This window comes from Coregonus clupeaformis, unplaced genomic scaffold (genome assembly GCF_020615455.1).
Source record: "Coregonus clupeaformis isolate EN_2021a unplaced genomic scaffold, ASM2061545v1 scaf0222, whole genome shotgun sequence".
In the NCBI taxonomy this organism is placed as follows: domain Eukaryota; kingdom Metazoa; phylum Chordata; class Actinopteri; order Salmoniformes; family Salmonidae; genus Coregonus; species Coregonus clupeaformis.
Genome location: NW_025533677.1, coordinates 343,976 through 371,384, shown reverse-complemented (window position 1 = coordinate 371,384; position 27,409 = coordinate 343,976). Strand labels below are relative to the sequence as shown.

General features: G+C 47.9%; 1 pseudogene; it reads right to left on the bottom strand.

Annotated features, from left to right (window-relative positions):
• Positions 1-1,736: 1,736 nt before the first annotated feature.
• LOC121585801 lies at positions 1,737-9,417 on the bottom strand (annotated as a pseudogene).
• Between the last annotated feature and the right edge of the window lie 17,992 nt (positions 9,418-27,409).

The following is a 27,409-nucleotide window of genomic DNA, read 5'->3' as shown; positions in this document are numbered from 1 at the left end:
TGCACCTCATACCTTTCCAACCGCACACAATATGTTGCCATGAGAAGCGCCAAGTCAGAACCCATCACGATCCCCTACACTACCAACCACTCACTGCAAACAACACTGGAGGTTTATTCCATGTCTCCCCCATACAAAGCTACTCCTCTGGAGAGATAGTGGATTACAGCTTAATGTATTCCCTTTTCATACATTAGGATCATTCCTTTCATCTTTCATATAGTGCATTAATAATTTTAAATGACTGCATTGGGAATGAGAAAAAACTCAATAATTTGTACTGATTGATCTAAACCCATTCATATAAAAGCTCTGTTGTTAAGCTGTTCTCCCTTCCTCTCCTCTCCCTCTGCTCTGATCACTTTGTTAAGCTGTTCTCCCTTCCTCTCCTCTCCCTCTGCTCTGATCACTTTGTTGTTAAGCTGTTCTCTCTTCCTCTCCTCTCCCCCTGCTCTGATCACCTTGTTGTTAAGCTGTTCTCTCTTCCTCTCCTCTCCCCCTGCTCTGATCACTTTGTTGTTAAGCTGTTCTCTCTTCCTCTCCTCTCCCCCTGCTAGCTGAGCTCAGGAGATTTAGTTTCTGCACAGAGAAATAAAACATGATGAATTAGATCAGACCTCTCCCTGTGTGATGAATGAACCACGTGTGTCCTCCACCACCACTGTGTGCGTGTGTGTGTGTGTGCGTGTGTGTGTGCGTGTGTGTGCGTGTGTGTGTGTGTGCGTGTGTGTGTGTGTGTACATCTCAGCTATACTGCAGGTAGTTTGGGAAGCAGTGGGGGTCTGACATATCATCTGTTGGGGAACAGGCTGGAAGTGTCTCCACTCCTCCTCCTCACCCTACCTCTCTTCCATTTCCCCTTCTCTCCTCTTCCTCTCCTCTGCTCTCCTCTACCTCCCCCTCTTCCTCTCCTCTGCTCTCCTCTACCTCCCCCTCTTCCTCTGCTCTCCTCTACCTCCCCCTCTTCCTCTCCTCTCCTCTACCTCCCCCTCTTCCTCTCCTCTACCTCTTCCTCTCCTCTCCTCTGCTCTCCTCTACCTCCCCCTCTCCTCTCTCCTCTTCTCTCCTCTGCTCTCCTCTACCTCCCCCTCTCCTCTCCTCTGCTCTCCTCTACCTCCCCCTCTCCTCTCCTCTCCTCTGCTCTCCTCTACCTCCCCCTCTCATCTCCTCTCTCCTCTCCTCTGCTCTCCTCTACCTCCCCCTCTCCTCTGCTCTCCTCTTCCTCTCCTCTCCTCTGCTCTCCTCTACCTCCCCCTCTCCTCTCTATTGAAGGTTGTTCAGTCACTTAGAGAAGTTTGGAGGTGGCCGCAGGTGATTCAGCACTTTGACACTCTCTTCTAGCCCAGACACAAAACACAGAGTATCTGTAGTGCTTTATGATCCATCTCCTATATTCCCTATAGATGTATATTCATGAAGGTTGCAGGAACTGGGAGAGCATAATGCTTCACAATGATTCAATAGAATACCTCTTGAGAATAGCATATCCTTTGCAAGATCATGCACTAGAGTTTGTATAGGAAAGGAAAAATGGAAAGGGTGGGGAAACAATCTAAATATCATGCACATACCTTGTGAACGCTCCTTGTGCACATCCCACATGCACGCCCCTGGCTCCAGCGGGGCTCCACTTCCTCTCCCAGAGACCCTGACTTCCTGTGGGGTCTGCTCAGCCACAGAGGCTGTAGTTGAGGTTCCAGTCTGTTAGGCCAAGCCCTGTTCTCTGGAACTCATGTCTACTTGGCAGCACTACAGAGAGAATAGAACAAGAGCAAAGACACAATACAAACCCTGTATGACCACTTTGTTAGGGTTAGTTATAGACATGGATACAGGCCAGGGAGACCTGTCAATAAAGGAGTGGGTGGTAGGAGAGGAGGCCCTGTATGACCACTATGTTAGGTCTAGTTATAGACATGGATACAGGCCAGGGAGACCTGTCAATAAAGGAGTGGGTGGTAGGAGAGGAGGCCCTGTATGACCACTGTGTTAGATCTAGTTATAGACATGGATACAGGCCAGGGAGACCTGCCAATAAAGGAGTGGGTGGTAGGAGAGGAGGCCCTGTATGACCACTGTGTTAGGTCTAGTTATAGACATGGATACAGGCCAGGGAGACCTGTCAATAAAGGAGTGGGTGGTAGGAAAGGAGGCCCTGTATGACCCACTGAGTTTGAACCCTGTTGTCACAAGACTTACATTAAACTGAGGAGCTTAAACAAAGTCTTCAGGTCTCTAACACAGGAGATAACACAGGCAAAGTTACTCATTACCTGCAACCACCTCCACTACACACAGGAGCAGGAGAGGAGAAATCACTGCAAGAGTCTGTCACATCTCCACCCTCAGGCCCCAGAGGAGGGCAGAAAATATTAGTCACCTGTTCCGTGTGTTGAAGAGGCCGTTTGAGGAGGATCATCATCACTATTCATTAATTGGCACTAATGTTTCCTCTCGTCCTCTGGCTGTAAGACTTTTACCTTGGAACTGTGAAATGATTCCAGCGTCGTCCCAAATGGTACCCTATTCCCTTTATAGTGCACTACTGTTGACCACGGCCCATAGGGATCTGGTCAAAAGTAGTGGAGTGTATAGGAAATAGGGTGCCATTTGGGAATCAGCCTCCCTCTCCCACACGCATCTGAATGGTTTCTGCCACAATTTGATTCTACAATGATAAGCTGGTGATGTCTGACATCATCAAAGCGTGTTTACAGTAACTCAGCGGTCTAATCTGTGAGGAATGTCATGAGTAGATGGAAGAAACAAAGTTGAAGCTGGAAGGGAATAATGATAGTGTTTTACTGTAACAAAGCACACTCACAGTTTCCCCCTAAAAACACCATTATTTACGATGACACATTCCAGTACAGCAACGAGAGAGACCATTTGGCGTCTCATGAAAGGGTGGGGGGGGGGGTTTGCTTACTCACTCACATCACATCCAGCCTGATTCACTTGAGAGCCAGGCAGCATGAAATGATGCCCATTCACTCCACCCCACCTTCCAACAATAATCCAGCCCAACGCCCCCAGCCTCTAACACAGCGACATTCTGACACACAAGCCAATCCAGCGTCGTTCTTTCCCTCTCTCTGCCAAATCACCACACAGATGTTAATATTTTGAGGCTCTAAATCTCTCACAGTTTAGACTGGGAACCTCAAAATCACCCACACTTCTAAACAGACAGAGAAATGAAGCGTTGATGGAACTTTTCCTAAACTAACTGGACCTTTGCACTGACTTACTGATGGTTCTCAAGGAGTCGGTGAATCATGTCTACACACACACACACACACACACACACACACACACACACACACACACACACACACAAACTTGTGGCCCCACTCTAGTCTACAGCACCCAGAGATCCGGTCCATACCCAGCTGTGCTGAATCGGAATGGAACAGTTTTTTTCCCCATGGAACCTGTGGTACATTCCATTCCCTATGAGCCACCTTCTGAGTCATGATGGGCTGAGGAAGTGAGGGAGTCATAACAGTAGGCTGAAGCCACTCAACACCAGCCACAGGGAGGACAGGTGACAGGGACATCACTAGAACATCACAGGAATGTGAGCTGTAAATAAAATGTTCTGGGAAAAAAGAGAGGGAAGAGAGAATGTGCACATTTTTTTGTTTAAAAAAATATATTGTTCAAAACAAGCTGTTCAGTTACTTACTACTGTAGTCTGCCCCTCAGTGACTGCCAGCAGCAGCAGCTCCGCCTCCACTCAGTGACTGCCAGCAGCAGCAGCTCCGCCTCCGCTCAGTGACTGCCTGCAGCAGCAGCTCCGCCTCCCCTCAGTGACTGCCAGCAGCAGCAGCTCCGCCTCCACTCAGTGACTGCCAGCAGCAGCAGCTCCGCCTCCACTCAGTGACTGCCTGCAGCAGCAGCTCCGCCTCCCCTCAGTGACTGCCAGCAGCAGCAGCTCCGCCTCCACTCAGTGACTGCCAGCAGCAGCAGCTCCGCCTCCACTCAGTGACTGCCTGCAGCAGCAGCTCTGCCTCCACTCAGTGACTGCCAGCAGCAGCAGCTCCGCATCCACTCAGTGACTGCCAGCAGCAGCAGCTCCGCCTCCACTCAGTGACTGCCAGCAGCAGCAGCTCCGCCTCCACTCAGTGACTGCCAGCAGCAGCAGCTCCGCCTCCCCTCAATGACTGCCAGCAGCAGCAGCTCCGCCTCCCCTCAGTGACTCCCAGCAGCAGCAGCTCCGCCTCCGTGGGCCCATGATGGGCCTATAACATTGCTTGGGTTGTTTTGCCAGTTATTTCCTATGAACTGCAGCATCAATTATAACAGCACAAAGTAAATGGCCCGTCCTGGGGTGCTCAAATGTGCATTCAGTCAGAACTTCTGGGTCTGCTCTAGTCTCCACACCAGACGTCTTACTTCCTCAGACTACATCTGCTCTATCAGGTATAGATGGTGCTAAAGCAAAAAAAGCAAATGGTAATTCACTTGTAAATAAATAATCGTAACAGTCATGGGAGCCTGGGACCTGATAAAACGGACAACTACTTCCAACAAGAGTGGAAGGACAGAGGGATACGCTAGGACCTTCTCCTCCCGGATCTGGGAGGACAAAAAAGCATGGCTAATTTTGTTTCCCCCGTGTTGTTCATCAGGTTGTACTGGTGACAGACATGTTGTGGGGACTAAAACCTGAGGTGACAGTAAGGCGGTACAGTCCGGTACGGTATTTTCCCAGCAAAATAAATAGTGGGGGTAAAACATGAGCCTATCACAATAATGAAAACAAAATGTCAAGATAACTGTTGGCTGTTACACAATTCATTATCATTACCACATGTCAGAAGCATGAAAAAATGTGCGAATGGACTTGGTATAGCAGCATACGCTCCAAAAAAATATTAAAAAATAAATAAATAAATAAAAATAATAAGAAAAAAATTATATTTAAAAATAAGAAAATATAAAATATACAATTTTTTTTAAAAAATTGTAAAGTGGTTATCCCACTGGCTATAGGGTGAATGCACCAATTTGTAAGTCGCTCTGGATAAGAGCGTCTGCTAAATGACGTAAATGTAAATGTAAAATGCAATGTGGTAGAGTGGCTGAAACCGAGCGGACCAGCAGTGGACACATAAATTCTGGCCTAATGACAATCACCAAATGTCATCATCACACTTTGTGGGGTTTGTCTCTTTCCATTCACCACTGTTTGAAGGCTGGAATGATGTTGTAAGTGGATAGCCTAGTAAAGGAGCCCTTTGAAGTAAATTGACAATCAGATGAAAACATCATGACTGGTTGTGTTTATGCCACAATAAAAGGTAATACATTTTAAAAGTTAAATGACAAATCTTTACGACTATGCCCACAGAGATCTTATTGAATTAACAGGGATTCTATATGTAATTATATGATTAGTGCGTGCACACATAGGAAGTGGGTGGTTTGTCATGATTAACCTGAACCGTTTGCAAGAGGAGAGTCTTCAGGGTATGATAAAAAATATTTGCACATCATACAGGAAGAGCGTGCTTAATCTACACTCTTAGAAAAAAGGGTTCCAAAAGGGTTCTTCGGCTGTCCCCATAGGAGAACCCTTTTAGGTTCCAGGTAGAACTATTTTGGGTTCCTATGTGTAAAGAGTTTTACATGTAACTCAAAAGGGTTCTACCTGGAACCAAAAAGGGTTCTTCAAAGGGTTCTCATATGGGGACAGCCGAAGAACCCTTTTAGGTTCTAGATAGCACCTTTTTTTCTAAGTGTAACAGCCTTTTCTCTATGTGCCTCAAACAGAACTAGCTGCACAGACTTTATTGAACCAGTCTAGCAGAGGGCTGAACCAGGGCCAGTTTTTAGATAATGCTTTTTGCCGTAGGGTTTCACCACAAGTAGAAAACTGTTGGTGCAGTCAGTAACCACACATACAGCTTAGGGCTTTCAAAGACAGGCTTCAGAAAACATCCCCCACATCCCCACCCCTAGAGATTGATAGGTCAGCCGATAGCACGGCTGAATCATTTATATTCCTGGGGACCATCGTCTCCCACAACTTCAAGTGGGTTGATTAACAGCGGTCTCTAAGAAGGCACACAAGTGGATGTACTACTTGCGCCAGCTGAAAAAACTCAACCTCTCCCAGTCAATACTGATCCGGTTATACGCGTCAATCATAGAGTCCATCGTCACCTCTTCCATTACCGTCTGGTTTGGGAATGTGTCTCCGCCCTACCAAGGGCAAACTGCAATGCATTGTCCGGTCTGCAGAGAGGGTCATCGGCTGCCACCTGCCCTCCATCGAGGACATGCATGACTCCAGGCCAAGGAAGCGGACAGAAAAATCATCGCTGACCCCTCCCACCCCTCCCTCCCCCTTTTGACTCCAGGCCAAGGAAGCGCCCAAGAAAGATCATCGCTGACCCCTCCCACCTTGAACAACCCTCCCACCCCGAACACCCCTCCCACCCTGAACAACCCTCCCACCCCGAACACCCTGAACAACCCTCCCACCCCTCCCACCCTGAACAGCCCTCCCAACCCAAACATCCCTCTCACCGTGAACAACCCTCCCACCCCTCCCAACCCCAAAATCCCTCCCATCCCAGACAGCCCCTTTTCCAAAAACTCTCCTATTTTTTTAATATAATTAATAATTATGTTTATTTCCAAAGTCCCTCAAAGAAGTGTGTAAAGACATTGGTCACAGGCTGGAGCAAAACATATCCTGACATGTACTGCAATCATTATACAACTATAATACAATTATACAACTTTTAAACTTAAACTGGCAAAATGTTATACAGCTTGATCAATATTACCATCATACTTGAATATTTATGAGATGATAGCAATAAACTGGAAAAAAGTTAAACAAATGTTTTAACATTAATAATATACAGTACAGTGTATGCAGTGGTGGAAAAAGTACTCAGATGTCATACTTGAGTAAAAATAAAGATACCTTAATAGAAAATTACTCAAGTAAATGTGAAAGTCACCCAGTAAAATACTACTTGAGTAAAAGTCTAAAAGTATTTGGTTTGAAATATACTTAAGTATCAAAGGTAAATGTAATTGCTAAAATATACTTAAGTATCAAAAGTAAATGTAAAAGTAGAAATCATTTCAAATTCCTTAATTAAGCAAACCAGATGGCGCCATTTTCTTGTTTTTATTTATTTACGGAAAGCCAGGGACACACTCCAACACTCAGACATAATTTACAAAAGAAGAATGTGTGTTTAGTGAGTCTGCCAGATCAGAGGCAGTAGGGATGACCAGGGATGTTTTCTTGATAAGCACGTGAATTGGACCATTTCCCTGTCCTGCTAAGCATTCAAAATGTAACATGTACTTTTGGTTCAGGGAAAATGTATGGAGTAAAAAGTACATTATTTTCTTTAGGAATGTAGTGAAGTAAAAGTAAAAGTTGTCAAAAATATAAATAGTAAAGTAGAGTACAGATAACCCAAAAAACTACTTAAGTAGTACTTTAAAGTATTTTTACTTAAGTACTTTACACCACTGAGTGTATGACCACCACAGTCACCTACTTCAGAGAAAAGTATTGAGCAGTAGAAAACTAATGAACAGAGGTCCTTTAAAAATGCATAAATGCAAGTTCAATGAGATATGTATTAATCAACTTCAGGTCACGAAACTGCCATCATTAATCAGAAATCAGAAACCCAAATCAGATTGTCATTTGACGCAGGTATATGATATAGAAAAACACAATGGATGCATTACAGTACATAGCAACATTCAGCAGGGTGGGAGTCAATGTTTTGTATAGTGTAGCTGTAGCTAGGTTAAAGTGGTATAGTATAGTGCAGCTGTACCTAGGTTAAGGTGGTATAGTATAGTGCAGCTGTACCTAGGTTAAGGTGGTATAGTATAGTGTAGCTGTAGCTAGGTTAAGGTGGTATAGTATAGTGCAGCTGTACCTAGGTTAAGGTGGTATAGTATAGTGCAGCTGTACCTAGGTTAAGGTGGTATAGTATAGTGTAGCTGTAGCTAGGTTAAGGTGGTATAGTATAGTGCAGCTGTACCTAGGTTAAGGTGGTATAGTATAGTGCAGCTGTACCTAGGTTAAGGTGGTATAGTATAGTGTAGCTGTAGCTAGGTTAAGGTGGTATAGTATAGTGCAGCTGTACCTAGGTTAAGGTGGTATAGTATAGTGCAGCTGTACCTAGGTTAAGGTGGTATAGTATAGTGTAGCTGTAGCTAGGTTAAGGTGGTATAGTATAGTGCAGCTGTACCTAGGTTAAGGTGGTATAGTATAGTGCAGCTGTATCTAGGTTAAGGTGGTATAGTATAGTGCAGCTGTACCTAGGTAAATGTGGTATAGTATAGTATAGTGTAGCTGTAGCTAGGTTAAGGTGGTATAGTATAGTGCAGCTGTACCTAGGTTAAGGTGGTATAGTATAGTGCAGCTGTACCTAGGTTAAGGTGGTATAGTATAGTGTAGCTGTATCTAGGTTAAGGTGGTATAGTATAGTGTAGCTGTACCTAGGTTAAGGTGGTATAGTATAGTGCAGCTGTACCTAGGTTAAGGTGGTATAGTATAGTATAGCTGTACCTAGGTTAAGGTGGTATAGTATAGTGTAGCTGTACCTAGGTTAAGGTGGTATAGTATAGTATAGCTGTACCTAGGTTAAGGTGGTATAGTATAGTGTAGCTGTACCTAGGTTAAGGTGGTATAGTATAATGTAGCTGTATCTAGGATAAGGTGGTATAGTATAGTGTAGCTGTACCGAGGATAAAGTGGTATACATCTTCCCAATCTGGCAGTACAGGGTCATGGCGATGGCCATTCCAAAGATCATCAAGACCGCGATGCCAAATGCAATCCCCAGGGTAATGAATGCACCCTTCACCATGACGGACACACCAACTTGATACAAGGCTTCAAGTACACTTGGCGTTCATCTGCGAGTTTGCACTCCTGAATGGTGTCATCGCAGTCACAAGAGGCGGGGACTGGTGAGCCCCAGTCTGAAGGTCCGTTGATCAGTCCACAACACTTTGCCTGCTCTTCCAGTTTCTACATGAATGTCTGGAATTCAGCCAACTGGTTCCTCAGTGGTAGCAGCTTCTCCATCAACTGCTTCAACCATTCCTCAATCTTCTTCACTCCGACAGCTCCCAGGATTCCAGCGATCACCAGGAGGGTGAAGATGAGGAGCAGCCCGACGAAGAACAGCATGAGTATGACGCGGCTTTCCCTGATGACTCCAAAGCAGCCCAGGAAGCCCAGCACCATGATGATGGTACCGACGGCTATCAGCAGGTTTACCCCCGGTACCACCCCCTGAACGCATTTCCAATGCTCACTTTGAGGTAGATGGAGACCCCAAGAATGATGCATCCACTCACCCAGAACAGTAGGTTGAAGAGAAAGAGCAGGTACTTGATACACTTGTTCACAGCCATCTTCTAACCTTCCAACAGCCAGGCAAGACGTGATGTGACAGAGCAACTTGAAGATGTGTGAGAGTGTGTGTGCCGGATCTTTCACAGGCCACCTAGTAAAAAAAAACATCCCAAAGCTGCAGGTGTGGTTACTGACTTCTCATTCCAGGAACCTCTGCTACTACTTCAACAAAGTCTGAGCAGTGAGCTCTGCTTGAGGCTGTTAGATTAAACACACGATTATGAAAAGACTTCAGCTGTATCCTGTATGATGTGCAAATATTTTTTAGCATGCCCTGAAGACTCTCCTCTTGCAAACGGTTCAGGTTAATCATGACAAACCACCCTCCACCTGGACATTTTCTTTCCCTGTGCTGTGTCCCTCACCACCCTCCACCTGGACAGTTTCTTTCCCTGTGCTGTGTCCCTCACCACCCTCCACCTGAACAGTTTCTTTCCCCGTGCTGTGTCCCTCACCACCCTCCACCTGAACAGTTTCTTTCCCCGTGCTGTGTCCCTCACCACCCTCCACCTGAACAGTTTCTTTCCCCATGCTGTGGCCTCACCACCCTCCACCTGAACAGTTTATTTCCCCGTGCTGTGTCCCTCAACACCCTCCACCTGAACAGTTTCTTTCCCCGTGCTGTTGCCTCACCACCCTCCACCTGAACAGATTATTTCCCCGTGCTGTGTCCCTCACCACCCTCCACCTGAACAGTTCCTTTCCCCGTGCTGTGTCCCTCAACACCCTCCACCTGGTCCATAGAGATTTAAGGACTATGTACTCTATGCTGCACACTGTATCAAGCCATCTCTGAAGTGCACATATAATAACTGCACTATACTACAACTGCGCTTGGTTGATCTGAACACAACACTGTATACACACTGTACATAGGCACCTATCATTGCACTAGTGGCGCAGCGGTGGTAAAATGGTAGTACATACTCTAATGTTCTATCCAGCGTGCAATGATGTGCAATGATGTCTGAGGGAAAAACACAGCGTTGGTTAAAGTAATGTCTTTGTTGTTGTAATATCGCTAACGGACATGGCAGTTTCACCGCTATGGGTTCCAGCTTTAAGAAATAAATAATGTTAACAATCAAATTAATCAAATCACCGGGAAGCTGTAGAGTGAAGCTGTGAATTTGTGTGTTTAGTGACGTGGGCGGTGGCGTTGGCGGGTTCTTCGGATTGGGGGAGTGATGTTTTAATAGTTGGTTCTCTCTCTCTCTCTCTCTCCCCCTCCCCCTCCCTCTACCTCCCTCCCTCCCTCCCTCCCTCCCTCTCAACCTTCTGTGTGTAGATTGCTTCATAATCCATGCCACAAATTACTGAGGATAATAGCGAACGATATTGCCACTCCTATTTGCCATATCTTCAATTTAAGCCTACTAGAAAGTGTGTGCCCTCAGGCCTGGAGGGAAGCAAAAGTCATTCCCCTACCTAAGAATAGTAAAGCTCCCTTTACTGGCTCAAATAGCCTACCAATCAGCCTGTTACCAACCCTCACCACCCTCCACCTGGTCCATAGAGATTTAAGGACTATGTACTCTATGCTGCACACTGTATCAAGCCATCTCTGAAGTGCACATATAATAACTGCACTATACTACAATTGCGCTTGGTTCATCTGAACACAACACTGTATACACACTGTACATAGGCACCTATCATTGCACTAGTGGCGCAGCGGTCTAAGGCACTGCAACTCAGTGCTTGAGGCGTCACTACAGACCCCCTGGTTCGATTCCAGGCTGTATCACAACTGGCCGTGATTGGGAGTCCCATAGGGCGGCGCACAATTGGCCCAGTGTCGTCCGGGTTTGGCCGGTGTAGGCCGTCATTGTAAATAAGAATTTGTTCTTAACTGACTTGCCTAGTTAAATAAAGGTTAAATAAAAATAAATAAACTAGGTTACGGAGCATCACTACCTCTGCATATAGATAATTATATATTGTTCTGGAGGCACCTCTGCAGATTGGGCACTAGCTGGCACACAAAGTCATAAAATCTAACCTTAACCACACTGCTAACCATAATTCCTAACCCTAACCTTAAATTGAGACCAAAAAGCATACATATTTACAATTTTGACTTTGCAGCTGACACATCTAGTGGAAATTGCTCAGTTCTGCCTCCAGGACATTTACATTACATTTTAGTCATTTAGCAGACGCTCTTATTCAGAGCGACTTACAGTTAATCGAACCCACAACCCTGGCGTTGCAAACGCCATGCTCTACCAACTGAGCTACATCCCTGCCGGCCATTCCCTCCCTCAGTAGCAGAACCATTTCACCAAGTAACATTCTGAGTATGTGTAAATGTACAAGGCAGATAAAGGTGATTCTGAAACTGAAAAAATGTCATAGAACACACAAAGTCCAAAAGTTCTAAAGTAATTGCCATGGATTGGACAGGCGAGGTCCCTGAATCAATAACAGTTGTTTGTATTCATGCAGATCGTATGGGGTGGAAGCTATTGAAGAGAAGAGGTCTCTGAACAAAGACAAATTGGTTTGAGATCTCTATGTCATAGAATAATAGGCATTGCGGTTTTAAGACGGTCCCTTAACCCTCGGAGCGGCGGAGCGCAACATTTTAGCTACAAAAGGAAATAAACAAGCGGTGTAACTTGTTCACTATCATCAGCTGATTTAGAATATGTGATTTATATATATTTATATATTTACAGCACGTTCCTTTGAAGAGGTATTGATGAGCAAAGTCTGAATCTTTAATATAAAAGCTAAATATAGCTTAGTCACACCGAGCCTAAACAACAACTCTGTGTTCTGTGAAGGGTATTATGGTGGAGGGTAGCGCCTCAGAACAGATGAGTTAGAAAAATCTCACACACACACACACACACACACACACACACACACACACACACACACACACACACACACACACACACACACACACACACACACACACACACACACACACACACACACACACACACACACACACACACACACACACACACACACACACACACACACACACCAGCCAGAACATATTAATCAGACTCTTAAAGCTGAGATCCGCGATAGGCAAAAGAGTGCCACTGGCCACCCCAGGCACATTTGTTTTTGTTTTGAGGAAATGAGCATCCAGCACTGTGATAAAAAAAATGGTAGTACATACTCTAATGTTCTATCCAGCGTGCAATGATGTGCAATGATGTCTGAGGGAAAAAAACAGCGTTGGTTAAAGTAATGTCTTTGTTGTTGTAATATCGCTAACGGACATGGCAGTTTCACCGCTATGGGTTCCAGCTTTAAGAAATAAATAATGTTAATAATCAAATTAATCAAATCACCGGGAAGCTGTAGAGTGAAGCTGTGAATTTGTGTGTTTAGTGACGTGGGCGGTGGTGTTGGCGGGTTCTTCGGATTGGGGGAGTGATGTTTTAATAGTTGGTTCTCTCTCTCTCTCTCCCCCTCCCCCTCCCTCTCCCTCCCTCCCTCCCTCCCTCCCTCCCTCCCTCCCTCTCGACCTTCTGTGTGTAGATTGCTTCATAATCCATGCCACAAATTACTGAGGATAATAGCGAACGATATGGCCACTCCTATTTGCCATGTCTTCAATTTAAGCCTACTAGAAAGTGTGTGCCCTCAGGCCTGGAGGGAAGCAAAAGTCATTCCCCTACCTAAGAATAGTAAAGCTCCCTTTACTGGCTAAAATAGCCTACCAATCAGCCTGTTACCAACCCTTAGTAAACTTTTGGAAAAAATGATGTTTGACCAGATACAAAGTTACTGTAAACAAATTGACAACAGACTTTCAGCACACTTATACGGGAGGATATCGATCATAGCCTGCTGCTGGAAAAACGTATCTGTTATGGCTTTACACCCTGCTATATTGTGGATAAAGAGTTACCTGTCTAACAGAACACAGAGGGTGTTCTTTAATGGAAGCCTCTCCAACAAAATCCAGGTAGAATCAGGAATTCCCCAGGGCAGCTGTCTAGGCCCCTTAATTTTTTCTATCTTTGCTAATGACATGCCACTGGCTTTGAGTAAAGCCAGTGTGTCTATGTATGCGGATGACTCAACACTATACATGTCAGCTACTACAGTAAGTGAAATCACTGCAACGCTTAACAGAGAGCTGCAGTTAGTTTCAGAATGGGTGGCAAGGAATACGTTTGTCCTAAATATTTCAAAAACTAAAAGCATTGTATTTGGGACAAATCGTTCACTAAACCCTAAACCTCAACTAAATCTTGCAATAAATAATGTAGAAATTGAGCAAGTTGAGGTGACTAAACTGCTTGGAGTAACCCTGGATTGTAAACTGTCATGGTCAAAACGTGTTGATACAACAGTAGCTAAGATGTGGAGAAGTCAGGTGCCACAAAGAGGGACCTCGGAAAATTACAATTGGCTCAGAACAGGGCAGCACGGCTGGCTCTTAAATGTACACGGAGAGCTGACATAAATAATACGCATGTAAATCTCTCATGGCTCAAAGTGGAGGAGAGATTGACTTCATCACTACTTGTTTTTGGAAGAAGTGTTGACATGCTGTCCCCACCACCCAGTGCCAGCTGGATCAGGATGATCAACATTGTGATTGGATAACTGCTCTCTCTCTCTCTCTCTCTCTATCACACACACCATTGTCAATTCCATTGGCAACAAATGCTAATTTACGGCCAATTGTGTTAATTTGAATCTCTCAGATAGAGATGAACGGGAGAGAGAATTCCATGTAATACTGAGCCATCTCATAGTAGACATTTACATTTACATTTACATCATTTAGCAGACGCTCTCATCCAGAGCGACATACAAATTGACCCTGCTGGTGAGACTCATTTGAATGCATTGTAAAGAGGATAACCCTTTAACATATGTGCTTCAACAGTAGCTATAAGTACCGCATGGATATATATTTTACCCATATTTCATCGGGTAAATTGACTGAGAATACATTCTAATTGACATCATCAACCTGGGGAATAGTTACAGGGGAGAGGAGGGGGGGATGAATGAGCCAATTGGAAGCTAGGGATGATTAGGTGGCCATGATGGTATGTGAGCCAGATTGGAATTAAGCCAGGACACCGGGGTTAACACCCCTACTCTTACAATACGTGCCATGGGATCTTTAGTGACCACAGAGAGTCAGGACACCCGTTTAATGTCCCATCTGAAAGACAGCACCCTACACAGGGCAATGTCCCCAAGCATTGGGATATTTTTTATTCCAGAGGAAAGAATGCCTCCTACTGGCCTGGCCCTCCAACATCACCTCCAGCAGCTTCTGGTCTCCCATCCAGGGACTGACCAGGACCAACCCTGCTTAGCGCAGCATCTGGTCTCTCATCCAGGGACTGACCAGGACCAACTCTGCTTAGCGCAGCATCTCTCATCCAGGGACTGACCAGGACCAACCCTGCTTAGCGCAGCATCTGGTCTCTCATCCAGGGACTGACCAGGATCAACCCTGCTTAGCGCAGCATCTAGTCTCTCATCCAGGGACTGACCAGGACCAACCCTGCTTAGCGCAGCATCTGGTCTCTCATCCAGGGACTGACCAGGATCAACCCTGCTTAGCGCAGCATCTGGTCTCTCATCCAGGGACTGACCAGGACCAACCCTGCTTAGCGCAGCATCTAGTCTCCCATCCAGGGACTGACCAGGACCAACCCTGCTTAGCTTCAGAGGCCAGCCAGCAGTGAGGAGCAGAGCAGCATTGTAAAGTATGGCTTAGTCTCAAATGGCACCCTATTCCCTATATAGCACATTACTTTTGAACACACATTTTTATAGGTCCTGTTCAAAAGTAGTGTACTATATAGGGAATAGGGTGCCATTTGGGATGCAGGCTGTGTCTCTCTTCATGTGAACTCTGCTGAACCTGTCTCCGCTGTGTACTCTAACGGCTCCATAGAAGAGCCCAGTCAGAACTCTCCCATGTCCCTCTTCATGTGAACTCTGCTGAACCTCTCCGCTGTGTACTCTAATAGATCCATAGAAGAGCCCAGTCAGAACTCTCCTGTGTCTCTCTTCATGTGAACTCTGCTGAACCTGTCTCCACTGTGTACTCTAACGGATCCATAGAAGAGCCCAGTCAGAACTCTCCCGTGTCTCGTTTCTTCTGTTGATCTCATCCGTCTCCTAGCAACGCACCATAAGATACACTAAAGAAAGCATATTAGCAGAGACAGAAATCAGGCTCACAGGAGCAGACTTAACACATGTTGTTGGAGATTCAATTCAATTAGGCTGTTGAAGACGGTCAGATAGAAAGGCAGCAGCTAGGTTCAGGAGAACAAGGGGGACAGCTTGATAAGGAGAACAAGGGGGACAGCTTGATAAGGAGAACAAGGGGGACAGCTTGATAAGGAGAACAAGGGGGAGAGCTTGATAAGGAGAACAAGGGGGAGAGCTTGATAAGGAGAACAAGGGGGACAGCTTGATAAGGAGAACAAGGGGGACATCTTGATAAGGAGAACAATGGGGAGAGCTTGATAAGGAGAACAAGGGGGACAGCTTGATAAGGAGAACAAGGGGGACATCTTGATAAGGAGAAATAAGGTCTGATGGTGTGTGCATGACACCTAGGGTTGCAAAATTCTAGTAACAAAAATCCAAGTTGGAAGATTCCTGGAATCTGGAGGGAACAATCGAGATATCCTGGGAATTTTGGGGAAGTTAGCAACCCTAATAATGCCTCTGCAAGTCACTGCAGTATATCTTGTATAAGCCATGTGTGACTGCTTTGGCGTCGGAGACTGGTCTCACACAGGCTGAGCTTCCTATTCCCTACGTAGTGCACTACTTTTGACCAGAGCCTATGGGGAACAGGGTGCCATTAGAGACACAGCAAAGTGTTGCTGGGCAGACTAACCCCAGCCTCATAGCATCAGACACATTTAACATTTTCCACGCTGAGCCGAGCACCCCTTCATTGTCTTTAACTGCCAGTCCAGTCTGCTCTCTGAACAGCTTTTCATTGTCTTTAACTACCAGTCCAGTCTGCTCTCTGAACAGCCCTTCATTGTCTTTAAGTACCAGTCCAGTCTGCTCTCTGAACAGCCCTTCATTGTCTTTAACTACCAGTCCAGTCTGCTCTCTGAACAGCTCTTCATTGTCTTTAACTACCAGTCCAGTCTGCTCTCTGAACAGCCCTTCATTGTCTTTAACTACCAGTCCAGTCTGCTCTCTGAACAGCTCTTCATTGTCTTTAACTACCAGTCCAGTCTGCTCAGCTCACATCCCGCCTCACACTACATTACTCACTACCACAACACCTGCCAGAGGAATGACTGCCTGACTAGGGTCTGTGTGTGTGTGTGTGTGTTTGTGTGTGTGTGTGTGTGTGTGTGTGTGTGTGTGTGTGTGTGTGTGTGTGTGTGTGTGTGTGTGTGTGTGTGTGTGTGTGTGTGTGTGTGTGTGTGTGTGTGTGTGTGTGTGTGTGTGTCTGCGTGTACATGCGTGTCGTGCTCACATGCATTGGTAAATGCTGCATAGTGAAGCTAACTAAGGGCTGGGTAAAACCATGTGTCTGAACCACCAAACCAATCTGTGTGTTAATGAAGGAGAGGAAGTAAGGCATGATGGGTAATATAATGTACAGCATAACAGCAGAACGGTCAATTGTGTTTGGCTTCCCTCTACCATAAAGTTGTCTCTGACAGTGTTTGGCTTCCTTCTACCGTAAAGTTGTCTCTGACAGTGTTTGGCTTCCCTCTACCATAAAGTTGGCTCTGACAGTGTTTGGCTTCCCTCTACCATAAAGTTGGCTCTGACAGTGTTTGGCTTCCCTCTACCATAAAGTTGTCTCTGACAGTGTTTGGCTTCCCTCTACCATAACGTTGGCTCTGACAGTGTTTGGCTTCCCCCTACCATAAAGTTGGCTCTGACAGTGTTTGGCTTCCCTCTACCGTAAAGTTGTCTCTGACAGTGTTTGGCTTCCCTCTATCATAAAGTTGTCTCTGACAGTGTTTGGCTTCCCTCTACCATAAAGTTGGCTCTGACAGTGTTTGGCTTCCCTCTACCATAAAGTTGGATCTGACAGTGTTTGGCTTCTCTCTACCATAAAGTTGGATCTGACAGTGTTTGGCTTCCCTCTACCGTAAAGTTGTCTCTGACAGTGTTTGGCTTCCCTCTACCATAAAGTTGGCTCTGACAGTGTTTGGCTTCCCTCTACTGTAAAGTTTTCTCTGACAGTGTTTGGCTTCCCTCTACCGTAAAGTTGGCTCTGACAGTGTTTGGCTTCCCTCTACCGTAAAGTTGTCTCTGACAGTGTTTTGCTTCCCTCTACCGTAAAGTAGGGCTCTGACAGTGTTTGGCTTCCCTCTACTGTAAAGTTGTCTCTGACAGTGTTTGGCTTCCCTCTACCATAAAGTTGGCTCTGACAGTGTTTGGCTTCCCTCTACCATGAAGTTGGCTCTGAGAGTGATTGGCTTTCCTCTACCATAAAGTTGTCTCTGACCGTGTTTGGCTTCCCTCTACCATAAAGTTGGATCTGACAGTGTCTGGCTTCCCTCTACCATAAAGGCCTGCACCCTTCACACCTCTTCAATCTACTGATGCACGACAGCACCACTCTCTCTCTCTCTCTCTCTCTCTCTGGGGTCAACTGTGTGTGTGTATCTCTTATGAAGTTCCAGTCACACAGGGTATGTCCACCGTTGATTCTTCATGTTACTCCAGACAGCCCTATAACACATACCATTCATTCGTCATGTTACTCCAGACAGCCCTATAACACATACCATTCATTTGTCATGTTACTCCAGACAGGCCTATAACACATACCATTCATTATTCATGTTACTCCAGACAGCCCTGTACTGTAAGTCTGGAAACTACACTTCACTGGATAGGTCCTTGGCTGAAGCTGGTTGTTTTTGAAAATGGCTGCGTGCCCTAATGCTCTGTGCTGAAACAAGGTGGTCTGGTGATCTGGTATAGGATATATCCAGTTAGACACAGTGTTAGGGAGTGGGTGGTCAGGTATAGTGATATATCCAGATAGAGACAGTGTTAGGGAGTGGGTGGTCAGGTATAGGATATATCCAGGTAGAGACAGTGTTAGGGAGTGGGTGGTCAGGGATGGTGATATATCCAGGTAGAGACAGTGTTAGGAAGTGGGTGTTCTCAGCCATGGCTGGAGTCAAACTTGTTGGCATTCTAGTGAGGCAGACAGGCTGCAGGAGCTTTTGAAAGCTATGATACACATCTGAAGGCAGGGTGGGCTGGGCCGACAGACAGACAGGCTCAGGTACCTTAGAAAGCAGTATATTTAAACGTCTTTAATACCCTGATAAATCTCGGTGACAAGCTTTAAATGGACTTCCATCCTCACGTAGGCTGACATTTATAAAGCAGTGGAACACAGGGCCAGCTACATTCTCTCTCCACTAGTTTAATAAACAGGTCAGGCAGAATTAAGGACTCTCATGGGTCCTAGTGTCTGAATGTTATTTTCAAAAAGGCTTACTACGCTCATGTGAGTTTCAAAAGCTAGGATGTTACCCCACTACTCTAAAGTGGAACAATCGAGGGCCTTGATGTTGGTTAAGGTAATTTGTCGTTCATTACTCCCCATTGCAGGTTTTGCCTCAATTATATTAATACATCTCCTGAGTGATTAACTCACTACCTACCACAGTACAGTACATTAAGCTGTCAACCACATTTAACTGAATGTTCAGCAGAAAGTGACAACTATGTTTATTGGTCACATTCAGGACAATTGACCTGCTAGAGTATGGATGAAAAGGCCCTGGTTTCTATCTGGTGGCCTTCTTCCTTCTCAACTCATCATCACCATCAACTGTCTCTCTCAGAAGACACCAGACTCCAGGTGGGATAGGAACACACAGTTGCTGAGGTGTTACTGTAAAAACTGCAGACAAGGCTCTGTAGGAGCTGAGGTGTTACTGTAAAGACTGCAGACAAGGCTCTGTATGAGCTGAGGTGTTACTGTAAAGACTGCAGACCAGGCTCTGTAGGAGCTGAGGTGTTACTGTAAAGACTGCAGACAAGGCTCTGTAAGAGCTGAGGTGTTACTGTAAAGACTGCAGACAGGGCTCTGTAAGAGCTGAGGTGTTACTGTAAAGACTGCAGACCAGGCTCTGTAGGAGCTGAGGTGTTACTGTAAAGACTGCAGACAAGGCTCTGTAGGAGCTGAGGTGTTACTGTAAAGAGTGCAGACAAGGCTCCGTAAGAGCTGAGGTGTTACTGTAAAAACTGCAGACAGGGCTCCGTAAGAGCTGAGGTGTTACTGTAAAGACTGCAGACAGGGCTCCGTAAGAGCTGAGGTGTTACTGTAAAGACTGCAGACAGGGCTCCGTAAGAGCTGAGGTGTTACTGTAAAGACTGCAGACAAGGCTCTTCTGTTCTGCTCTACTGGCTCTGTAAGAGAATAAACAAAAGGTTTCACTTTTAAAGGTCGCTCAGCCATTTCCTGGTTGCAAAAATGTCAGTTTAAGTGACAAAACAAACAAGTATATTGCAGCAAATCATTGTACCTGTCAGGGATTCAGCCGAGGCTACTCCTCCTCCTTGCTCGGGCAGGCTTCGGCGTTCGTCGTCCCCGGAGTACTAGCTGCTGCCGATCTATGTTTCGGTGTTTGTCTTGTTTGGTCTTTATTGTTTACACCTGTTTCCCATTATGTTGTATTGTGTTCCCTTTATAACCCTCTGTTTCTCATTGTGTATTGTGTGTAATTGTTTTCGTCTTTTCGGCAGTTGCCCATGTGTGCGGGTTGTATTGTTCCTCTCTGTATGAGGTTGCCTTTTGTACTTTGGATTTGCACTGTATCCAGTAAAGTATCTGCCAGTAGCTCGGTGTCCTGCTCTTGACTTCGCCTACCGCATACACGTCGCATTGACAGAATTACGCACCATAAGACATGGAGTCAGCAGGAGCGGCGGTGCCAGCTGGATCTATGGAAGAGCGCTTGGAACAACAAGCGGCCATGATCCAGGCTCTCGGCACCGCCATGGAATGGGTGGTGAGCACCATGGAGCGATGGGAAAGAGGAGGTTTGCCTACACCTCCTCTGACGATACCACCACCATCAGCTATACCCATCGCTTCACCTCCGGGGTCCAGTGGGATTCGGCTCTCGCTCCCGAGGACTTATGATGGCACAGCTGCTGGGTGTCAGGGTTTCCTGCTCCAGGTGGAACTCTACCTGGCAACCATCCACCCGGTGCCCTCGGGATACGAGAGCGTGTGTCAGCTTCCTGCCTCCTGTTTGTCTCTGGGCCTCTAGAGGTCATCTGTGTTCCCCTCTGCCTTAGTTCTTCCTCGTGTGTCCTAATTAGCTTGATCCAGGTCACCTGTGCCTTGTTTCCCCTTGTGTATTTTAGCTGTGTGTTTTCCCCTTGTTTCTCACTTGGTTATTGAGTCCTGGCTATGTGTCTCCTGCTTTGTTCCACCGTGTCTTTCCAAGTAAGGTTTTCTAAGTTATCTTTAGTTTGTTTTTCTCCCCTCGGGGAGTTATTTTGTTTTGCCTCCTGTTTTGTTAATATACCTCTTTCTGAGAAGAACTTTTGTTGGACTATTTTTGAAGTGCAAGGAACCTTTGTTTTTACATTAAATCTACTTGCCTGGAGTATTGCCTTGGGTGTTTCATTTGGGTCCTACTACACCTCCTCTGTGGCTAAGGGGTATTACCCCCAGCTCTCCACATCTGAGACCGGAGTTCAAGCCCAGCATTGTGACAGAATAACCAAGTCAATCATGGACCCAGAAACACTCAGTTCCCAGGACCTGTTGGCGGTGATCACTCGACATGAGGCTTCTTTCCAGCGCCATGAAGCCGTTCTCAGCCGACAAGAGGAGCTGATGGCTAGACATTCTCAACTCCTGGCCGAAATGATGAGTTCCCTTCACCAGCTCTTTGAACGCCTCCTTGGTCCTCTCCCTTCCCCCAGGTCACCTCCCAGTGACGACAGGCCTTCTCGGTTGGCGGAGCCCCCGACTACCACCTCCCAAGCCCTTTTCTGGGGATCCAAGCTCTTGCCAGGGTTTCCTCACCCAATGCTCCCTCACCTTCGAGCTCCAACCCTCAAGTTTTCCCACAGACCGTTCCAAGATTGCCTACATCATTACCCTTCTTTCAGACAAGGCGCTCGCCTGGGCCTCTGCGGTGTGGCAGTCCCAGGAGGCCTGTTGTGACTCCCACGCTGCATTTGTAGAAGAGTTCAAGCGGGTGTTCGATCATCCTGTCAGTGGGCGGGAGGCTTCCAAGCGCCTACTGTCTCTCCGTCAGGGCCCCCGAAGCACGGCAGATTTCGCCATTGATTTTCGGACCATAGCAGCAAGGAGCGGATGGAATGATGAAGCGCTGAGGGTCTGCTTTCAGGGAGGGTTATCTGAGCCCCTTCAAGATGAGTTAGCCACCCGAGAACCAGCTGGAGATCTCGAGTCCCTCATAGCCTTGGCCATCCGCCTGGACAATCGTCTAAGAGAGCGGAGAACGGCTCGCCGCCAGGTGTCTCAGTCCCAAGTTCCTCGGAGCAGCTCTGTTTCTCCTGTTTGGACTCCGTCATTCAGAGCTTCCCCGGCTCCTGAACTGGTCCAGGATTCCCCGGAGAGCATGCAGTTAGGCCGTTCCAGGCTTTCTCCCAACGAAAGGGAACGTCGCATGAGGGAGCGTCGGTGCCTCTACTGCGGGGTTGCGGCCACTTCCGCTCCACTTGCCCCGAGCTTTCGGGAAACGCCAGTCCCCGCCCAGCTACAGGAGGGCTGTGATGGGGAGAATTAGAGCTCCTCCTACTAACGCTGTCCTGGCTATTCCAGCCACTCTGTCCTGGGAGGGCCACCAGCATCGGGTCCAGGCTATGATCGATTCCGGTGCCGCAGGTGATTTCCTGGATGTAACCTTGGCTAAGGAACTTATGATCCCTACCCAACTACTTCCTCATCCCCAGGCAGTTACAGCCTTAGATGGCAGACCTCTGGAACCAGGAAAGGTTACAGAGGCGACTCAGTCCCTGCGACTTACCATCTCTCAACACCAGCAGGAGGAAACCTTCTATCTCATTGACTCTCCCGAGTATCCTATAATCCTGGGTCACCCTTGGCTATGCAGACATAATCCCCAGATCGACTGGTCTACTGGCACCATTCTAAGCTGGGGTCCCACTTGCTAACTCACATGCATGCTTCAGAGTCCCTCAGCCCCTAGTACCCAGTTTCAAGAGTCTGTTGACGTCTCCCTAGTCCCCAGTGTTTACCATCGGTTCAAGGCTGTGTTCAGCAAGGCCCGGGCTACTTCCTTACCGCCTCATCGCACGTATGACTGTGCCATTGATCTACTCCCTGGGTGCTGCCCTCCTAGAGGTCGGATCTTTTCCTTGTCCTCCCCCCGAGCACGCAGCTATGGACACCTACATTAAGGAGTCCTTGGCAGCCGGCCTCATCCATGCCTCTACTTCCCCGGCTGGGGCGGGCTTCTTTTTTGTTGAAAAGAAGGACGGGGGTCTTAGGCCTTGTATTGATTACCGGGGACTCAACAAGATCACGGTTTGGAATCGATACCCTCTTCCTCTCATGGCCACTGCTTTTGAGCTGCTTCAAGGGCTTCCATTTTTACTAAACTGGATCTCCGCAATGCTTACCATCTCGTGCGGATCCGGCAAGGTGACGAATGGAAGACGGCGTTCAACACGCCCACGGGGCACTATGAATATCGGGTGATGCCGTTCGGGCTCACCAATGCCCCCGCAGTATTCCAAGCCCTGATTAATGATGTTCTCCGGGATATGCTTAATCTGTTCGTCTTCGTGTACCTGGACGATATCCTCATCTTCTCGAGGTCACTGAAGGAGCATGAGGGGCATGTTAGCCGGGTTCTCCAGAGGCTCCTTGACAATCACCTCTACGTTAAACCTGAGAAGTGTGAATTTCATGTTTCTCAGACTCAGTTTCTCGGGTTTATTGTCACTCCTGGGCACCTAGAGATGGATCCCAAGAAGGTCGAAGCGGTCCACAGCTGGCCCACACCTACCACGGTCAAGGAGGTTCAACGGTTCATTGGCTTTTCTAACTTCTATCGGAAGTTCATCAAGAATTTCAGCTCGGTGGTAGCCCCCTTGACGACGCTTACCAAGGGAGGAGGGACCAAGATTCACTGGGGTCCGGAAGCAGCAGGGGCCTTCGAGGATCTCAAGCGCCGCTTCACGTCTGCTCCGATTCTGGTGACTCCTGACCCAGAAAGACCTTTCGTGGTGGAGGTGGACGCCTCAGAGGTGGGGGTGGGAGCCGTCCTGTCACAGAGGGGGTGAGGATGGGAGATTACACCCTTGTGCCTTCATGTCTCGCCGCCTGTCTGAGGCCGAGCGCAACTACCACGTGGGGGATCTAGAGTTGCTTGCAGTAAAACTGGCCTTGGAGGAGTGGCGCCATTGGCTTGAGGGGGCTCAGCACCCGTTCCAGGTTCTCACAGACCACAAGAACCTGGAATATCTCCAACAGGCTAAGCGGATGAACCCTCGGCAAGCACGATGGTCCCTTTTCTTTAATCGTTTCCAGTTCATCCTGTCTTACCGACCTGGCACCAAGAACGTCAAGCCGGATGCCCTGTCTCGAGCCTATTCTCCCGAGGTACAAGAGAAGCCCTTGGCATCGATTATTCCGAGGTCTAGGATCGTCGCACCTCTTCAGTGGGAACTAGAAAGAGGGGTACGAGAAGCCCTTGTCCGTGAGCCCGATCCAGGCGGTGGTCCTGCCGGTCGCCTGTACGTTCCTCTCTCTGTTCGGGCCCGCGTCTTGCAGTGGGGTCATGAGTCGCCCTTGACATGCCATCCAGGCAGTGCTCGCACACTGGAATTCCTCCGACGGCGGTTTTGGTGGCCGTCCATCAAGAAGGACGTGCAGGTCTATGTTGAGGCCTGCCCGGTGTGCAACCAGGGAAAGTCGACACGCCAGCGACCCCAGGGACTGCTCCATCCCTTACCTATTCCTCGAAGGCCATGGTCACACCTTTCTCTGGACTTTGTTACGGGACTTCCTCCATCCCAGGGCAACACCGTCATCCTAGTGATCGTTGACCGGTTCTCTAAGGCTGCCCGGTTTATTCCCTGCCCAAGCTGCCCTCGGCTAAGGAGACTGCTGAGCTCCTCATGAACCATGTCTTCCGGATATTTGGCATTCCCCTGGACGTGGTCTCTGACCGAGGTCCCCAATTCTCGTCCCGGTTTTGGGGGGCCTTCTGCAGGCTTATTGGGGCCACAGCCAGCCTATCGTCGGGGTTCCATCCAGAGTCTAATGGCCAAACGGAACGGATTAATCAGGATCTGGAGACCACCCTGCGGTGTATGGCGGCCAGTAATCCCACGTCTTGGGCCACCTATATCATTTGGGCTGAATATGCCCACAACACCCTCCAGTCTTCAGCCACCGGATTGTCCCCCCTTCGAATGCCAGTTCGGTTACAACCCTCCATTATTTCCAGAGGAAGAGGCGCAAGTTGGTGTTCCCTCGGCCCAGCGCTTTGTCCAACGCTGTAGGCGGACCTGGAAGAAGGCCAGGTGTATCCTCCTTCGGACCTCCCAGAGATACCAAAGTCAGGCTAATCGACACCGCCAGACGGCCCCTAGTTTCCGAGCTGGTCAGAGAGTTTGGTTGGCCACTAAGAACCTGCCCCTCCGGGTCGAATCCAAGAAGCTTTCCCAGAGATACATCGGCCCTTTCCGCATAGCTAGAAAGGTTAACCCTGTTTCGTATCGTTTGGTTCTGCCTCGCTCCCTTAGAGTTAACCCCACTTTCCATGTTTCACTCCTTAAACCTGTCTTGTCTTCTCCTTTTGCCCCCCACGCAGACCCCCGCCACCTCCCAGGATGATTGACGGCCAGCCAGCCTACACAGTCCGCCGGATACTGGACTCCCGGAGGGTCCAGAACTCTCTGCAGTATCTGGTGGACTGGGAGGGCTACGGGCCAGAGGAGCGCTCCTGGGTTCCAGCCAGGGACATCCTGGACCCAGGTTTGATCCGAGATTTTCGCACCCTGGGGCCGGGGTGTTCTGGAAGGAACGTCAGGAGTCGTTCCTAGAGGAGGGGGTCCTGTCAGCTTCCTGCCTCCTGTTTGTCTCCGGGCCTCTGGAGGTCATCTGTGTTCCCCTCTGCCTTAGTTCTTCCTCGTGTGTCCTAATTAGCTTGATCCAGGTCACCTGTGCCTTGTTTCCCCTTGTGTATTTTAGCTGTGTGTTTTCCCCTTGTTTCTCACTTGGTTATTGAGTCCTGGCTATGTGTCTCCTGCTTTGTTCCACCGTGTCTTTCCAAGTAAGGTTTTCTAAGTTATCTTTAGTTTGTTTTTCTCCCCTCGGGGAGTTATTTTGTTTTGCCTCCTGTTTTGTTAATATACCTCTTTCTGAGAAGAACTTTTGTTGGACTATTTTTGAAGTGCAAGGAACCTTTGTTTTTACATTAAATCTACTTGCCTGGAGTATTGCCTTGGGTGTTTCATTTGGGTCCTACTACACCTCCTCTGTGGCTAAGGGGTATTACCCCCAGCTCTCCACATCTGAGACCGGAGTTCAAGCCCAGCATTGTGACAGCGTGTCCGCCCTCATCTCCTGTCTGTCCGGCAAGGCTCTGGAGTGGGCCAACGCCGAGTGGGGGGGGAATAGACGCTGCTACTGTCAACTATGCAGAGTTCACCCGCCGCTTCAGGGCAGTATTTGATCATCCACCAGAGGGTAAAGTGGCGAGTGAGCGTCTATTCCACCTCAGACAGGGGAAGAGGAGCGCGCAGGAGTTCGCACTGGACTTCCGGACGCTGGCTGCCAACGCGGGATGGAATGAGAGGGCCCTCATCGACCACTACAGATGTAGCCTGAGGGAGGACGTGCGTCGGGAATTGGCCTGCAGGGACACCAACCTAAACTTCGATCAACTGGTGGACATTTCGATTCGCCTAGACACCCTGTTGGCTACCCGCGGACGTCCGAATTCGGGGCCGTCCATTCCATCCCCCAGCACTTCCGAGCCAAACCCTATGGAGCTCGGAGGTGCTGGTACTAGGAGAGAGACCAGGAGAGAGGCCGTCCCCTGCACCAACTGTGGCCGCAGAGGACACACTGCTGGTCGGTGCTGGGGAGGGTCTCCTAGGAATCGAGGCAGTAGGCCACGCACTGATGAGTCATTCCAGGTGAGTAGGCGCCCAACTCACCCAGAGCTCCCTGTTGCGTATTAAAGTTGTGTTTCCCGAGGTTTCTCCTCATTCCCAGCATAAGGCGCTAGTAGATTCAGGCGCAGCTGGGAATTTTATCGATCGCCAGTTCACCTATAAGTTAGGGATTCCTATTGTTCCAGTGGATGTGCCCTTCCCTATCCATGCCCTAGATAGCCGCCCTTTGGGGTCTGGGTTGATTAGGGAGGTCACGGCGCCTCTCAGGATGAAAACGCAGGAGGGCCATGAGGAGATAATTTGTTTGTATTTGATTGACTCTCCTGCGTTTCCCGTGGTGTTGGGGCTTCCCTGGTTGACGTCTCATGACCCCAACATTTCATGGCAACAGAGGGCTCTCAAGGGATGGTCTGATCAGTGTGTCGGGAGGTGTGTGGGTGTTTCCGTAGGGGCCACGACGGTGGAAAGTCCGAACCAAGATCCCACCATGCACATTCCACCTGAATATGCCGATTTCGCTCTCGCCTTCTGTAAAAAGAAGGCGACTCAATTACCACCCCATCGACAAGGGGATTGTACGATAAACCTCCAAGTAGGTGCTGCGCTTCCCCGAAGTCATGTGTATCCTCTGTCTCAGGAGGAGACGGCGGCTATGGAAACATATGTCGCCAAATCGCTGAGACAGGGATACATACAGCCGTCCACTTCCCCTGCGTCCTCGAGTTTCTTTTTTGTGAAGAAGAAAGATGGGGGTTTACGCCCGTGTATTGACTACCGTGGTCTCAATCAGAATACAGCTATCCTCTCCCTCTGATTGCTAGTATGACGGAGTCATTACACGGGGCGCGATTCTTCACAAAATTGGATCTCAGGAGCGCGTACAACCTGGTG